Source organism: Choloepus didactylus (assembly GCF_015220235.1).
Source record: "Choloepus didactylus isolate mChoDid1 chromosome 23 unlocalized genomic scaffold, mChoDid1.pri SUPER_23_unloc6, whole genome shotgun sequence".
Classification (NCBI taxonomy): domain Eukaryota; kingdom Metazoa; phylum Chordata; class Mammalia; order Pilosa; family Megalonychidae; genus Choloepus; species Choloepus didactylus.
In genome coordinates this window covers 309,959-328,483 of record NW_023637600.1, presented here as the reverse complement: position 1 = coordinate 328,483, position 18,525 = coordinate 309,959, and the positions used below count along the sequence as shown (strand labels likewise).

The 18,525-nt window shown below is 40.8% G+C and overlaps 1 long non-coding RNA gene across 1 annotated transcript in view; it reads right to left on the bottom strand.

Moving 5' to 3' along the window:
• Positions 1-2,593: 2,593 nt before the first annotated feature.
• The window catches only part of LOC119525092, a 39,258-nt gene continuing 23,326 nt past the window's right edge, over positions 2,594-18,525 (bottom strand). Inside the window, exon 3 of the long non-coding RNA XR_005214916.1 lies at positions 2,594-3,138. This is a non-coding gene — a long non-coding RNA (uncharacterized LOC119525092). The remainder of the gene's footprint in view (positions 3,139-18,525) is intronic.

Genomic DNA, 18,525 nt, shown 5'->3' with positions numbered 1-18,525 from the left:
AATGTACTATACCATTACTAGGAGTCAATAATGGGGGGGTGGTTAGGGGTATGAGGAGATCTGAGTTTCCTTTTGTTGTCTTCATTTCTTTTCTGCAATAATGAAAATGTTCTAAAAATTGAAAAAAAATAATTATGGTGATGGATGCACAGTGTATGATGGTACTGGGGGCAACTGACTGCACACTTCGGATCTTTGGATAACTGTATGGTATGTGAACAATCTCAATAAAAAAAAAAAAAGGCAGGGATCCCAGAGAATGTGCTCACTGTGCAAATATAAATGTTGGCGTGCAAACTTTTTGATGACAGGTAAGTCCTATAACCTTTCCTGCTGTTGTTCTGGTGTTTTCCTTGTTAAAATAAAACAGTCTTGTCAAAGACATTTCACCACTGAATCCTGTTTTCCTTAAAACCTTATTTTTATGCTTACTACATTATGTGAAATGTAATTTTCTTTTTTACACCTTGAAGATACACTAGTTTAAGAAAAAATGACAGTGATATAAAATAAAAAAAGAATTAACTGGCCACCCTTACCAAGAAACAATTAACAGTGTAGTGGTAAAGCAAATGTCTAACAAACATATTACAAGGAACTATTATCAAAATCATACCGGTAATTTCTAAAACTGGAGGTTTCAAGAATGTATATGGAAGAGCACTCCATGTTTTATGTCATGTAATTATCAAAAAACCTATGTGGTAGAAATTCTAACAATGCCCTTTTTACAGATGAGAAAAAATGAGGCTTGGAGAGAGTTTAAGTAACCAGACTGATGTCACCCAGGTAAAGAAAGTAGGAGTCAAAGTTTTCTCTGGGCCATCAGCTGCTGGCACTCTCAGCCAGTCTGCTGCTACTGAGACAATGGAAACATGGCAGGTTCAGACAGCTTGTGGGAGTAGAACACTAGACGTGCTGTTCCATCCTGAAAATGAAACAATAAGGTGTACCTACTAACACTGAAATACACATTTCTACATACACTGGAAATATTTCATACCTTACTGGAGACACTGTGAATATCTTTTTAAAAGAAGAATAAAATATCTAATGATGTTATTCATGAACAAGAAGTCCAAGTCCTTCCAACAGGCAGAGAACAGGATTTGGAATTCTGACCAAAGCTATGTTAGCTTAAATGGGGGAAAGGAGAGGAGTGACTGGCCTTGGCAGCACCAGACATGCACCATGAGGGCGTCACACCACTCCTTGTTCCAGGTGCACACGTGGCCACAGCCGGCACCCAGCATGCCCAGCCTCACCCGCAGGGCCACAGCACTGCCCTCCACCAGGACCTGCGGTGCAGCACTGCTCTCCGCCATGGCCTGCAAATCTGCCCTCCTCTTCTCCAGGCCCTTCAGGGAATTCTAGAAAATAAACACACAGTGGCCCAGGCAATCTTTTGGAGAATTGTGAGTTTATGCAACCTGAACTTTGTAAACTCTCCCTCAGCAGGTGTGATGCCTGACTTAGATGCATTCTGTGACTCAATGCATTCTGCAACACACACGACTCCCCAGAGAGTTTTCCACAACTTACCAACATGGTGAGAGTTCTTAGCTCCAAAAGAACATTAAAATTTCAGTGAAAATGCTAATGAGGGTAACATTCAAATGTGGAAAATGTAATTTTTTCATTTATTTTAAGTATTAATTCCACTTATTAAACACCCACCTATTTTCTTCATCAGTGCTCTGGACACAAAAAATCAATTTCATTTCTAGTAAATATGTGTTGGCCAAACAGAATATCAAGAAACTCATGATTCTAAAAATCTCAAAATGAATTGCTCTCTTGGATGACAAGAGGAAACTATTGGTATGCACAATGTTTATTTACAAGGATTACATCCTGTGAGGAGACTTAACTTTTAATCTGTTCTATAAACTCATGAAATATTTCATCTTATGTAAATCAGAGGAGAACTAGCAAGTCTAAGCTTTGGTCTTACAATCACCATCATATGCAAAGAGACAAGGCTGGATGGTGTGGGGACCACTCAGCTGAGACCTTCCCAAGTCTGAGCAGGCAGAGAGGAGGGCCCCAGGGTCAGAGAGGGGATAGTGGGCTCCACAGCCAAAGTGACTGAGCACTTTCAATCCCAAAGCAACAGGTGCACACCCACCCTACTGCTGAACCTTTTAAACAACATTTACATCAATAACTCCAAAGATCTCAAGTGTACATTTAAATCTCACAACATTAACTCACATACTGGATGGCATAAAAATGGCAAATCCACAAGTAAGTCAAGATTTACACCCTCACTTGGCCATATTATTAGTGGTGCAGCTATAAAAAGGAAAGGGGCCCGGGTGTGTCTTCCATGTGTTACTCTGTAGAGGAGTGTAACATAAATACAGAGAATCCCCATAACCAAGGTCTTGGCAATTGAACTTCCTGCCTTCCCTCAGTGGCTATTTATTGATTGACAAGTGTAGTCCTAAACCACAATAAGAAATTTTTAACTACAAGTAATTAAACACTACACACACTATGTATGCTAATACATTTTATTGTAAAGAAAATGACTGTTTTGAAAATAATTATATTTAATCTTTAGAACAAAAGTGTTATTTAACTTGAGGAATAAAAATGCTATTTAAGTTTTGCATTGAAAATAATTTTATATAACTTTTAGGTGCTAATACTTTAAAATGTTGTGAAATATGCACACTCTTTACAGCTGAATACACTAAGCTGAAAAGTGGCTTAAGGCCCCACAAAGGCACAGCACCTATGTAGGGTCACCCAGGAGAGGTGCTGGGATCCACATGAAAATAGCTTGTAAAAAGAGTTGCTTTTAAAATATTTTCTTTCCTAGGACTACACAGAGAAGCGGGAAAATAGTGGAAAAAGAAAAGGCTTCACAAGATGAAATGGAGGGAAATGTCAACCCTAGATTTCCTCAAATGAATGCCCCAGGCCACACTGGCATAAGCTCAGAGGCTCATCTGAATGGCGGCTTACTTTAGCCCAGGCAATTCCTGTGTCCCAGTCACAAAGCAAACCTTCTGAAGTGGATGCTGTACCAGTTCAGTTTTGGCAACAGAAAGCCACTTCGAGAGAAGTGGCCTCTTTCTTCATTCTGGGCCAATGTGAGGCTCTCTCCAGATCCTGCTTTCCCTCTGTCACCTGAGAAGGAGAGAGGGAGGGGGTGGGGGCAGTTAGGGAGGGGAGAGTTTGAGATAGAGGAAGGTGGAGAAAGAGAAGGAGAGAGAGGAAAGGGAGTGAAGGAGAAAGGGAGAGAGAGAAAGGAGGAGATGTAAAGAGAGGGAGACAAGGAGAGAGAACGAGAGTGGGAACACATATGGGAATGGATGAGAATATTAACTAAAGTTCCATGCTGATTAGTCAACCCGAGACAGACCTGACCTTCACTGCCAGCACCACAGGGTCACCCCACTGCAGCGGTTAAGTCAGGGGACCCTGGGCTTTAGTCTGGGCTCTACCACTTTCTCCCTAAGTGAGCCCTGAAGAGGCATCACCCTCAAAGTTTGTTGAGAGCATGAGATGAGAACCCCAGGCAGGTGTGTGCAAACAGCTGGCTGGTCCTCAGGACAAAGCTATGGGGTCCATGAACAAGGCCTGCCATTATTTTGAGTAGAAGATCCTCAGAATCCTTTTGATCAAGGAGTCTGCTTAAAGCACACGTATGCTCCTCATTCTAGCAATCCAAGGTGGAAATGGCAGTATTTTCACAATGATATTCTTTACAATTAGTCACTAACCATAGGATACAGTAAATGACTAGGAAACATAAATTTTAACTGCTACTTGTTTCTTACTGTGGTTGACAGAGAATAAAATGAACTAACACTTTCTCAGCTCTTACTGCAGTTCCCACATTGTGCTACAGAATCTCACATTCTGCTGTAAAGCCCATGGGAGCCTCTGGGCTGGACACTCACTCTCCATTCTAATTTATGGACCAGGACAGAGAAGCTGGGATGGTTATGGCCTGGGTATAACACAGCCTCACCAGACATTTCCAGGTGTGCCTCACACCTGGGAACATTCATGTGCAGCAGGGGAAGCCAAGAGCATGCATTAAAGGGCCTCACAGCACAATACAGGAAGAAACAGTTCTCCTCTGTGCACCCATGTACAATGTTACCTACATGTGAGAGCCATAAGTCATATACGGGATGAGATTCTCTCAGATGTATACAGTGTTACAAAGACTGAATTTTGTTAATAAGTGATATCAATTACATACCTTTTTTCTGTTCCCCTATATTGATTGCATTCTTTTTTCTGTTCTAGGTTCAATTTTACTATTTCATACCTCAGGAATGGTTTTTAAAGTCCTTGAAACAAATTATTTTTTTGCAGAATTCAATCAAAATTCATAACTCTAAATTAATAACACCTCAATGCTGACTTTAGGTGACAGATAATTACCTTACATTAAAAGATATTATGTGTCCAAATGATTCTGATCTGACTGACATGCCCAGATACTCACACAATCATCATAAAGATTCATGCTGGTAGATTTGGCTCCACCAGGAAGAAGATAATTCACAGTACAACTTACAAAAATTTATATCTTTCTCAGTCTAATGACTACATTTTATGATGTACTGCATACTGAATTGGGCAGTATAAAGTTTTTATCTTATACTTGGCCACCATTTATTCTCCTCCCTCTTGGATACTCAACCTTTTTGTCTCAATTGGATCATTCCCATCAGTTCTTAAATATTCTCAGACTCTGACACTCAAAAAAAATCCTTTGATCTCACCTCCCCTAAAGCCACCTTGCTTCTGGGATGGCAAGCAAAATGCAATGACATCCACATTCCCTTGTGACTGCTAGACAGATTCCCATCTTCAAGAGCTCACACCCAGATCCACTGATCACAAAAACTGGCCTGAATAGAACATGGGAGTATCACAGAGGGATAATCCATTTGAGTTGTGGGCATGGTGGTGAGCAAGACTGAAGCCAGCCTGCCCAGGACACTCATTCTTAAGGATTAGCAAACAAGAAGAGGATGTATCATTTCTAGAGAATGGCAGTTTGTCCACCATGATCATTTGTGACCCTCCCACTCTCTTCCACCACTCAGCTTGGGGGATGGGGCAAGGGCTGCTGAGGTGACTCTAAGAGCACTCTCAAATACTAGGGTGAGGTCACCGAGTCCTTTCCAGGATACCTGGCTTCACAGTGGGGGTGAACTAGAGAGGGAAGAGATGTGGAGAGGTGGACTGGAGGGTGATGGGATTCCCACAAGTGGTGAGAGAAGGGTCTGCTCCCACAGCGGAGCTGCCAGAGGATAGTGGGAAGTTCAAGGATTTTGCGTGTGCCATGGGGACAGGTGCCTGGTTTCCCAGATGGACCACATGGCAGGAGATTTTCAATAGGACCAAGAAAAGTCTACAAAACATCTTGCAATCCTGAATCCAAAGACAATGTTGCTAGGAATTAAACTAAGAGATATATAGGCAGCCTCTGAGGATTTTGCAATATTTGAGCCCAATGATTCACAAGAAAATGTCAGTAAAATCAATATTAAACGAATAATGAAAAAAATTATATCATATATTTTTAAAAATGTTTTGCTGGCAAGAAGGAGTGGGAGAACTTCCTGTGTGATAGTTTCCAAAAGCACCAATTAATATTTTAATTCTTAAGTACAGGAATTGAGGTCACTACTTTGATATGGAATAGACAAAAAAGAACAATTGAAGATCATAAAATCTTATTTGCACCTGACATGGTGGTAAGACCACATGGCCCAATCTCTACCTGCACAAAAGGACCCACAGAGTAGACAAAGGAAATGGAGCCAATGAGGAAAATGGCACAATGTCAGCAGTAACAAAATATTAGGTGCACACACACATTTATGTGCATGTACATATGCACATACAAAACAAATACACAGGCACCTACAAACATATACAAATACGTGTACACATACATATGCGTATGAATACACATACACCTACACACATGCACATATGCACACATAAACATATACATGTACATATACACACATGCATACACGAGTATTCACACGCATGTGCACACACACGTACATACGTATACATATACACATACACACATTCATAAGCTTACATGTATATAACCTGGTTTCAAAATCTAAACCTCGATTACAAATATCACTTCACATATTGAAAAATATGGATTGAATGCCTTTTCAGTGCCAGGCACTCTTCTAGACATGTATCCTGGGACATATCAGTGAAAAGAAAAAAAAGTCCAGGATCCCTGACTGATGGACTAAAGAAGACACACCCAGGTCAGGAGGAGTGGGGAGAGCAGTGCTTGCTTCTTCATCCAGACCTCTCCTTTCAGAGGCTGACTGGGAACCTCTGCTCCTCATCTTCCTCCCAGAAAATGGTTACAATCCTGTGACCTGACATCCACTTTTGCCACGTTCTCCTTATCAGCCCTTCAGTTATCCTTTCCTGTTGGACTTTATCATTCTTCACTTGTTGACATTTTCAGATAGAGCAAAGCATCCTCCTTCGGACTTTCCATGTCCCTTGAACTACTTGCTTTCCTAGTCTGGCCCTATTTGTCCCTGGCCTCATTCACATTTTCAACCCTAAATGTCTACAACCTTAACAGAAATTAGTTCAAAGACTTGGCTCCATGCTCCTGCTTGGGCTACTTCGTCAATGTGGATGAAGTTCCTGCCACAAGGTTATGACAGGATTCCCATTCCAGAAACACTATTCTGACCATCTTTAAGCAATTTTCTTGTATTCTTGAAGTCCGTTTACCTCTAAAAAGAAGACTTCTCTGAAAGACATAATGGAATAAATGTGCTCCCCAGCACATTAAAAGTGTATCTTTGGTAGGCAAGTTATAAATCCCTCCTTAAGTACAAAATAATTATGAGTCTAAAAAGAATGTCAAAAGACTTCTGGGAAGATGGTGGAGTGGGTAAGGTGGTGTAGGTTTCTCCTCCATGAAAGAAATTACAGAGGGTACCGAGGATGCTAGGGACTGCAGTTTCAGGGTGTGATTGACTACAAAGGGACCCCCTACAGTACGTGATGGGGACATGAACAAAAACATGGAGAGATGGCACCTTGAGGGACAGGGTGCATTTGTTTGCCTCGGACCACCTTCTGGGGCGGGCAGCATCAAGAGAGCCACTGGGCAAGGGAGTGAGCAGCGGCTCTCCACTCCCCTGTACCCATCTTGGTAGTTAGCTGTGGAGGGGATTCTCAATAGCTATATGGCTGGGAGCTTCCATGAGGCATCCTGAGAGGCAGCATTTACTCTCCCCCCACAGAATGCCAGGGTGTGCAGAGCCAAGAAGCAGGGATAAGTAAGGGCACCACATGGAAGCATCAGGAACCCCTAACACACACCACAGGCTCACAGGTGCACGGCAGGAAGGGAGCAGGGCATGTTTGAGCTCGAGGGTGCCCAAGAGTGGACACCCTGTCAAACTGCACAGGGGACACATCATGGTACAAGGGTAGGCAGTTCCCAGTGCACCCAGACAACTGGGGCACTGATTGGATCCCCACCCAGCCCAGTGCAAAGGAGAAGTTCTAGGATGGCTGGCTTGAAAGTAAAATGCAGCTCAAGAGTGCAAAGTTCTAGTAGGCTAGGGAAACTGCAGTGCAGCAAGCTGTAGCCATGCCAAATTATATATAAATGGTCAAATAATACTGCATTTCCCAAAATAACCTTATCAAGATGAGCAAATGGCCCAAAGCCAACAGATAATCATAAAGCACTTGAAGAATCTAGAACATATGGACAAGTGAAGTGAACAAATTAAAAAGCCAGAAGAGACACAAAATTTCAAGCAATTAATCAAAGAAATACATACAAATCACCAAACAACTTCAATGAGATGGCTAAAGACATAAAGGACACCAAAAACAATCTAGAAGAGCATGACAAAAAACTCGAAAGAGTAAATAAAATTAGCACATCTTATGGAATTAAAAGAAAATGTGCATCAAATTAAAAATATACTAGAGAAGAAGATGGCAGCATACAGAGAATGGAAGCTATTCAGTCTCCCTGGAATAACTAATAAACAAACAGGAACAACTAGTAAATAATCTAGAATAACTGCAGGGGGACAAATGTGACAATGTACTCACCATACACCAACAGGAATTGGGAGGAATGCCTGCAATATATGCAAGTAAAAACTGTGGATCCAAGCTGGGAGCCTCCTCCCTCCACTGCTAACTGCAAAGCCTGCAAGTCCCCTCCCAGACAGCAAACTGCAAAGCCTTGCTGTGCCAGAGAGCAGCACTCTCTAAGTGTAATAGTTAGGGTTCTCCTTGGAAACAGAATCAATGAGAGATGTCTCTTATTATCAAATTCTAAAAGTGACTCACGCAACTGCGGGAGCGCACGAGTCCAAATTCTGCAGGCCACCTAGCCAAGTTGACACATGAACCCAACCATCACACTAAGCAAATGAATATAGCTCAGCTGAGCTCCAACTGGGGTTTTAATTAACAAGCAGACAGAGGCTTTTGGGGATGACTGACCTTGGAGAGCTGGAGGACCTCTCTGGGAGGGAGGGGAAGCCCAGGAGACTGGGTGCTGTCTCTGGCCAATGGGTGAAAGTGATGGGGTCCACAGACTAACCCTGAAGGGGGCCTTCTGCCCCTTTTTCAGCTCAGTGGAGAAAGTCTCAGCCATTTTTCAATTCCCAGTGCTCAGGCCCAGATAAGGGTGGAGACAGCAGAGTCAGAGATCATTCAAATGCTAATGACCGGGGAGGTGGGGCAAGATGGCAGACTGGTGAGCTGTATGTTTTAGTTACTCCTCCAGGAAAGTAGGTAGAAAGCCAGGAACTGCGTGGACTGGACACCACAGAGCAATCTGACTTTGGGCATACTTCATACAACACTCATGAAAACGTGGAACTGCTGAGATCAGCGAAATCTGTAAGTTTTTGCGGCCAGGGGACCCGTGCCCCTCCCTGCCAGGCTCAGTCCCATGGGAGGAGGGGCTGTCAGCTCCGGGAAGGAGAAGGGAGAACTGCAGTGGCAGCCCTTATCGGAAACTCATTCTACTGATCCAAACTCCAACCATAGATAGACTGAGACCAGACACCAGAGAATCTGAGAGCAGCCAGCCCAGCAGAGAGGAGACAGGCATAGAAAAAAAAAAACACGAAAAACTCCAAAATAAAAGCGGAGGATTTTTGGAGTTCTGGTGAACATGGAAAGGGGAAGAGCCCTGAGGCACATATGCAAATCCCAAAGAAAAGCTGATCTCTCTGCCCTGTGGACCTTTCCTTAATGGCCCTGGTTGCTTTGTCTCTTAGCATTTCAATAGCCCATTAGATCTCTGAGGAGGGCCCTTTTTTTTTTTTTTTTTTTTAATCCTTTTTTCTTTTTCTAAAACAATTACTCTAAGAAGCCCAATACAGAAAGCTTCAAAGACCTGCAATTTGGGCAGGTCAAGTCAAGAGCAGAACTAGGAGAGTTCTGAGACAAAACGCAATAATCCAGTGGCTGAGAAAATTCACTAAACACCACAACTTCCCAAGAAAAGCGGGGTGTCCGCTCACAGCCATCATCCTGGTGGACAGGAAACACTCCTGCCCATCGCCAGCCCCATAGCCCAGAACTGCCCCAGACAACCCAGTGTGATGGAAATGCTTCAAATAACAGGCACATACCACAAAACTGGGCGTGGACATTAGCCTTCCCTGCAACCTCAGCTGATTGTCCCAGAGCTGGGAAGGTAGAGCAGTGTGAATTAACAAAGCCCCATTCAGCCATCATTTCAGCAGACTGGGAGCCTCCCTACACAGACCAGCAGCACAGAACTGCCCTGGGGGGATGGCACTGACCTGTGACATAGCACAGTCATCCCTCAACAGAGGACCTGGGGTGCAAAGCCTGGAAGAGGGGCCCACTTGCAAGTCTCAGGAGCCATACGCCAATACCAAGGACTTGTGGGTCAGTGGCAGAGACAAACTGTGGCAGGACTGAACTGAAGGATTAGACTATTGCAGCAGCCTTAAAACTCTAGGATCACCAGGGAGATTTGATTGTTGGAGCCACCCCCCCCTCCCGGACTGCCCAGAATCACGCCCCATATACAGGGCAGGCAACACCAACTACACACGCAAGCTTGGTACACCAATTGTACCCCACAAGACTCACTCCCCCACTCACCAAAAAGGCTAAGCAGGGGACAACTGGCTTGTGGAGAACAGGTGGCTCGTGGACGCCACCTGCTGGTTAGTTAGAGAAAGTGTACTCCACGAAGCTGTAAATCTGATAAATTAGAGATAAGGACTTCAATTGGTCTAAAAATCGTAAAAGAACCCTATCAAGTTCAGCAAATGCCTGAAAATTATAAAGCATATGAAAAAACCAGACGATATGGATAACCCAAGCCCAAGCACCCAAACCAAAAGATCAGAAGAGACACAGCACCTAGAGCAGCTACTCAAAGAACTAAAGATGAACAATGAGACCATAGTACAGGAGACAAAGGAAATCAAGAAGACCCTAGAAGAGCATAAAGAAGACATTGCAAGACTAAATAAAAAAATGGATGATCTTATGGAAATTAAAGAAACTGTTGACCAAATTAAAAAGATTCTGGACACTCATAGGACAAGACTAGAGGAAGTTGAACAACGAATCAGTGACCTCGAAGATGACAGAATGGAAAATGAAAGCATAAAAGAAAGAATGGGGAAAAAAATTGAAAAAATCGAAATGGACCTCAGGGATATGATAGATAATATGAAACGTCCAAATATAAGACTCATTGGTGTCCCAGAAGGGGAAGAAAAGGGGAAAGGTCTAGGAAGAGTATTCAAAGAAATTGTTGGGGAAAACTTCCCAAATCTTCTAAACAGCATAAATACACAAATCATAAATGCTCAGCGAACCCCAAATAGAATAAATCCAAATAAACCCACTCCGAGACATATACTGATCACACTGTCAAACACAGAACAGAAGGAGCAAGTTCTGAAAGCAGCAAGAGAAAAGCAATTCACCACATACAAAGGAAACAGCATAAGACTAAGTAGTGACTACTCAGCAGCCACCATGTAGGTGAGAAGGCAGTGGCATGATATATTTAAAATTCTGAGTGAGAAAAATTTCCAGCCAAGAATACTTTATCCAGCAAAGCTCTCCTTCAAATTTGAGGGAGAGCTTAAATTTTTCACAGACAAACAAATGCTGACAGAATTTGCTAACAAGAGCCCTGCCCTACTGGAGATACTAAAGGGAGCCCTACAGACAGAGAAACAAAGAAAGGACAGAGAGACTTGGAGAAAGGTTCAGTACTAAAGAGATTCGGTATGGGTACAATAAAGGAAATTAATAGACAGAGGGGAAAAATATGACAAACATAAACTAAAGGATAAGATGGCTGATTCAAGAAATGCCTTCACGGTTATAACGTTGAACGTAAATGGATTAAACTCCCCAATTAAAAGATACAGATTCGCAGAATGGATCAAAAAAAATGAACCATCAATATGTTGCATACAAGAGACTCATCTTAGACACAGGGACACAAAGAAATTGAAAGTGAAAGGATGGAAAAAAATATTTCATGCAAGCTACAGCCAAAAGAAAGCAGGTGTAGCAATATTAATCTCAGATAAAATAGACTTCAAATGCAGGGATGTTTTGAGAGACAAAGAAGGCCACTACATACTAATAAAAGGGGCAATTCAGCAAGAAGAAATAACAATCGTAAATGTCTATGCACCCAATCAAGGTGCCACAAAATACATGAGAGAAACACTGGCAAAACTAAAGGAAGCAATTGATGTATCCACAATAATTGTGGGAGACTTCAACACATCACTCTCTCCTATAGATAGATCAACCAGACAGAAGACCAATAAGGAAATTGAAAACCTAAACAATCTGATAAATGAATTAGATTTAACAGACATATACAGGACATTACATCCCAAATCACCAGGATACACATACTTTTCTAGTGCTCATGGAACTTTCTCCAGAATAGATCATATGCTGGGACATAAAACAAGCCTCAATAAATTTAAAAAGATTGAAATTATTCAAAGCACATTCTCTGTCCACAATGGAATACAATTAGAAGTCAATAACCATCAGAGACTTAGAAAATTCACAAATACCTGGAGGTTAAACAACACACTCCTAAACAATCAGTGGGTTAAAGAAGAAATAGCAAGAGAAATTGCTAAATATATAGAGACGAATGAAAATGAGAACACAACATACCAAAACCTATGGGATGCATCAAAAGCAGTGCTAAGGGGGAAATTTATAGCACTAAACACATATATTAAAAAGGAAGTAAGAGCCAAAATCAAAGAACTAATGGATCAACTGAAGAAGCTAGAAAATGAACAGCAAACCAATCGTAAACCAAGTACAAGAAAAGAAATAACAAGGATTAAAGCAGAAATAAATGACAGAGAACAAAAAAACAATAGAGAGGATAAATATCACCAGAAGTTGGTTCTTTGAGAAGATCAACAAGATTGACAAGCCCCTAGCTAGACTGACAAAATCAAAAAGAGAGAAGACCCATATAAACAAAATAATGAATGAAAAAGGTGACGTAACTGCAGATCCTGAAGAAATTAAAAAAATTGTAAGAGGATAATATGAACAACTGTATGGCAACAAACTGGATAATGTAGAGGAAATGGACAATTTCCTGGAAACATATGAACAACCTACACTGACCAGAGAAGAAATAGAAGACCTCAACCAACCCATCACAAGCAAAGAGATCCAATCAGTCATCAAAAATCTTCCCACAAATAAATGCCCAGGGCCAGATGGCTTCACAGGGGAATTCTACCAAACTTTCCAGAAAGAACTGACACCAATCTTACTCAAACTCTTTCAAAACATTGAAGAAAATGGAACACTACCTAACTCATTTTATGAAGCTAACATCAATCTAATACCAAAACCAGGCAAAGATGCTACAAAAAAGGAAAACTACCAGCCAATCTCCCTAATGAATATAGATGCAAAATCCTCAACAAAATACTTGCAAATCGAATCCAAAGACACATTAAAAAAATCATACACCATGACCAAGTGGGGTTCATTCCAGGCATGCAAGGATTGTTCAACATAAGAAAATCAATCAATGTATTACAACACATTAACAAGTCAAAAGGGAAAAATCAATTGATCATCTCAATAGATGCTGAAAAAGCATTTGACAAAATCCAACATCCGTTTTTGATAAAAACACTTCAAAAGGTAGGAATTGAAGGAAACTTCCTCAACATGACAAAGAGCATATATGAAAAACCCACAGCCAGCATAGTACTCAATGGTGAGAGATTGAAAGCCTTCCCTCTACAGTCAGGAACAAGACAAGGATGCCCGCTGTCACCACTGTTATTCAACATTGTGCTGGAAGTGGTAGCCAGGGCAATCTGGCAAGACAAAGAAATAAAAGGCATCCAAATTGGAAAAGAAAAAGTAAAACTGTCATTGTTTGCAGAAGATATGATCTTATATCTAGAAAACCCTGAGAAATCGACGATACAGCTACTAGAGCTAATGAACAAATTTAGCAAAGTAGCGGGATACAAGATGAATGCACATAAGTCAGTAATGTTTCTATATGCTAGAAATGAACGAACTGAAGAGACATTCAAGAAAAAGATACCATTTTCAATAGCAACTAAAAAAATCAAGTACCTAGGAATAAACTTAACCAAAGATGTAAAAGACCTATACAAAGAAAACTACATAACTCTACTAAAAGAAATAGAAGGGGACCTTAAAAGATGGAAAAACATTCCATGTTCATGGATAGGAAGGCTAAGTGTCATTAAGATGTCAATTCTACCCAAACTCATCTACAGATTCAATGCAATCCCAATCAAAATTCCAACAACCTACTTTGCAGACTTGGAAAAGCTAGTTATCAAATTTATTTGGAAAGGGAAGATGCCTCGAATTGCTAAAGACACTCTAAAAAAGAAAAACGAAGTGGGAGGACTTACACTCCCTGACTTTGAAGCTTATTATAAAGCCACAGTTGCCAAAACAGCATGGTACTGGCACAAAGATAGACATATAGATCAATGGATTCGAATTGAGAATTCGGAGATAGACCCTCAGATCTATGGCCGACTGATCTTTGATAAGGCCCCCAAAGTCACTGAACTGAGTCATAATGGTCTTTTCAAGAAATGGGGCTGGGAGAGTTCGATATCCGTATCCGAAAGAATGAAAGAGGACCCCTACCTCACCCCCTACACAAAAATTAACTCAAAATGGACCAAACATCTCAATATAAAAGAAAGTACCACAAAACTCCTAGAAGATAATGTAGGAAAACATCTTCAAGACCTTGTATTAGGCGGCCACTTCCTAGACTTTACACCCAAAGCACAAGCAACAAAAGAAAAAATAGATAAATGGGAACTCCTCAAGCTTAGAAGTTTCTGCACCTGAAAGGAATTTCTCAAAAAGGTAAAGAGGCAGCCAACTCAATGGGAAAAAATTTTTGGAAACCATGTATCTGACAAAAGACTGATATCTTGCATATATAAAGAAATCCTACAACTCAATGACAATAGTACAGTCGGCCCAATTATAAAATGGGCAAAAGATATGAAAAGACAGTTCTCTGAAGAGGAAATAAAAATGGCCAAGAAACACATGAAAAAATGTTCAGCTTCACTAGCTATTAGAGAGATGCAAATTAAGACCACAATGAGATACCATCTAACACCGGTTAGAATGGCCGCCATTAAACAAACAGGAAACTACAAATACTGGAGGGGATGTGGAGAAATTGGAACTCTTATTCATTGTTGGTGGGACTGTATAATGGTTCAGCCACTCTGGAATTCAGTCTGGCAGTTCCTTAGAAAACTAGATATAGAGTTACCATTCGATCCAGCGATTGCACTTCTCGGTATATACCCGGAAGGTCGGAAAGCAGTGACATGAACAGATATCTGCACGCCAATGTTCATAGCAGCATTATTCACAATTGCCAAGAGATGGAAACAACCCAAATGTCCTTCAACAGATGAGTGGATAAATAAAATGTGGTATATACGCACGATGGAATACTACGCGGCACTAAGAAGGAACGATCTCGTGAAACATATGACAACATGGATGAACCTTGAAGACATAATGCTGAGCGAAATAAGCCAGGCACAAAAAGAGAAATATTATATGCTACCACTAATGTGAACTTTGAAAAATGTAAACCAAATGGTTTATAATGTAGAATGTAGGGGAACTAGCAATAGAGAGCAATTAAGGAAGGGGGAACAATAATCCGAGAAGAACAGATAAGCTATTTAACGTTCTGGGGATGCCCAGGAATGACTATGGTCTGTTAATTTCTGATGGATATAGTAGGAGAAGTTCACAGAAATGTTGCTATATTAGGTAACTTTCTTGGGGTAAAGTAGGAACATGTTGGAAGTTATGCAGTTATCTTAGGTTAGTTGTCTTTTTCTTACTCCTTTGTTATGGTGTCTTTGAAATGTTCTTTTATTGTATGTTTGTTTTCTTTTTAACTTTTTTTTTATACAGTTGATTTAAAAAAGAAGGGAAAGATAAAAAAAAAAAAAGAAAAACAAGAAAAACAAGGGAAAAAAAAAGATGTAGCGCCCCCTTGAGGAGCCTGTGGAGAATGCAGGGGTATTAGCCTACCACACCTCCATGGTTGCTAACATGATCACAGACATAGGGGACTGGTGGTTTGATGGGTTGAGCCCTCTACCACAGGTTTTACCCTTGGGAAGATGGTTGCTGCAAAGGAGAGGCTACGCCTCCCTATGGTTGTGCCTAAGAGCCTCCTCCCGAATGCCTCTTTGTTGCTTAGATGTGGCCCTGTCTCTCTAGCTAAGCCAACTTGAAAGGTGAAATCACTGCCCTCCCCCCTACGTGGGATCAGACACCCAGGGGAGTGAATCTCCCTGGCAACGTGGAATACGACTTCCGGGGAGGAATGTAGACCTGGCATCGTGGGACGGAGAACATCTTCTTGACCAAAAGGGGGATGTGAAAGGAAATGAAATAAGCTTCAGTGGCAGAGAGATTCCAAAAGGAGCCGAGAGGTCACTCTGGTGGGCACTCTTATGCACACTTTAGACAACCCTTTTTAGGTTCTAAAGAATTGGGGTAGCTGGTGGTGGATACCTGAAACTATCAAACTACAACCCAGAACCCATGAATCTCGAAGACAGTTGTATAAAAATGTAGCTTATGAGGGGTGACAAAGGGATTGGGAAAGCCATAAAGACCACACTCCACTTTGTCTAGTTTATGGATGGATGAGTAGAAAAATAGGGGAAGGAAACAAACAGACAAAGGTACCCAGTGTTCTTTTTCACTTCAATTGCTCTTTTTCACTCTAATTATTATTCTTGTTATTTTTGTGTGTGTGCTAATGAAGGTGTCAGGGATTGATTTGGGTGATGAATGTACCACTATGTTATGGTACTGTAAACAATTGAAAGTACGATTTGTTTTGTATGACTGCGTGGTATGTGAATATATCTCAATAAAATGAAGATTAAAAAAAAAAACTGAAGGACAGGTGGGGTGGGATGGGGGGATGATTTGGGTGTTTTTTTTTTTCACTTTTGTTTTTTATTCTTGTTCTGGTTCTTTCTGATGTAAGGAAGGTGTTCGGGGATGGATTGTGGTGATGAACGCATAACTATGTTATCATACTGTGGACAGTGGATTGTGTATCATGGATGATTGTGTGGTGTGTGAGTGTATTTCAATAAAACTGAATTTAATAAAAAAAAATGCTAATGACCTCTCCCTAGGGGGTGTATCTTCTCTAAGAGGAAAGAGGCAGTGTCAAGCTCTACTACCAACCTTCCATTCAGAACAAGACCCCAGAGCCTAGGGGAAAACAGCCACCCACCATACCTCCTTAAACCAGTCAGGAGTGACAGGCTAACAGGCACCACATGCTGGGAAGAAAAGCACAGTGATTTGAGGCCTTGCAGGATGTATCAATCTAAGACACACTCAGGGAGATGTGATACTATTGCCTCCTACTAGACCTGAGTCTTTTCTGGTCTGGGAAAACCTGACTGGGTAACCAAGGAAACCACATTCCTAGACAACAGAAAACTACAACCTACACTAAGAAAAATGATGTTATGGCCCAGTGAAAGGAACAAACTTACACTTCAACTGAGATACAGGATATAGAATGAAACCAAAGAATGAGGAGTGGTTGCTTATTATGAGCAGAATGTTCAACTAGGGTGAACTTAAACATTTGGAAATGGGCAGAGATGATGGTAGCACATTGTGAGAATAACTAATCATGCTGAGTCTCACTGCTATTACTCAACATTGTGCTAGAAGTTCCATTCAGAACAATTCACCAAGACAAAGAAATAAAATGTATCCAAACTGGAAACAGAAATAAAACTGTCATTATTTGCAGATAATAGGATCCTGTATTACGAAAATCCTGAGAAATCGATGACAAAGCTATTTGAGCTAATAAATACAGCAGAGTGGTGGGATATAAGATTAATGCACATAAATCAGCTATGTTCCTATACATTAGTAATAACCTAACTGAAGAGGTAAAAAAAAAAAATTCTTTTCACAATAGTAACTAAAAAAAATCAAGTACCTAGGATTAAACTTATCCAAGGATATAAAAGACATCTACACAGAAAATTAGAAAACTTCAGTAAAGGCAAAAAACAGGACCTAAATAAGTAGAAAGATATTTCATGATCATAGATAGGAAGGCTAAATGTCAATTCAGTCATCAATTCTACCCAAATTAATCTACAGATTCAATGCAAATCCAATCAAAATTCTAACAACCTACTTTGCAGACATGGAAAAGCTAGTCATCAAACTTATTTGCAAGGGAAAGGGGCTTGAATTGCCCAAAAAATCCTAAAAATAGAAAAACAAATTGGGAGAACTTATACTTCCAGACTATCAAGACTACTATAAAGCCATAGTGGACCAAACAGCATGGTATTGGCACAAAGATAGAGACATTGAACAATAGAATCGAACTGAGAGATCTATAGTTGGCTGATTTTTGATAAGGCCCCCAAATCCACTGACCTTGGAAAGAACAGTTATTTTCCACAAATGGGCCTGGGAGAACTGGACACCCATTTCAAAATGAATAAGAGGACCCCTACCTCACACCCTATACAAAAATCAACTCAAAGTGGATCAAAGACCTCAGTATAAGAGACAGCACAATAAAACTCTTAGAATATACAGAAACATCCTAAAGACCTAGTAATAGGAGGTAGCTTCTTTGACTTTACACCCAAAGCACAAGCCAGAAAAGAAAAAAAAAAGAAGGGAACTCTTCAAAATCAAAAGCTCCTGAGCCTCAAAAAAGTGAAAGAGCAGCCAATTCAATCAAAGAAAATATTTGGAAACCATATAACTGATAAGACACTGATATCCTGCATATATAAAGAAATCCTACAACTCAACAACAATAGTACAAAGAGCACCATTATAAAATGGGCACAAGGTAGGAAAAGGCATTTTCCCAAAGAAGAAATACAAATT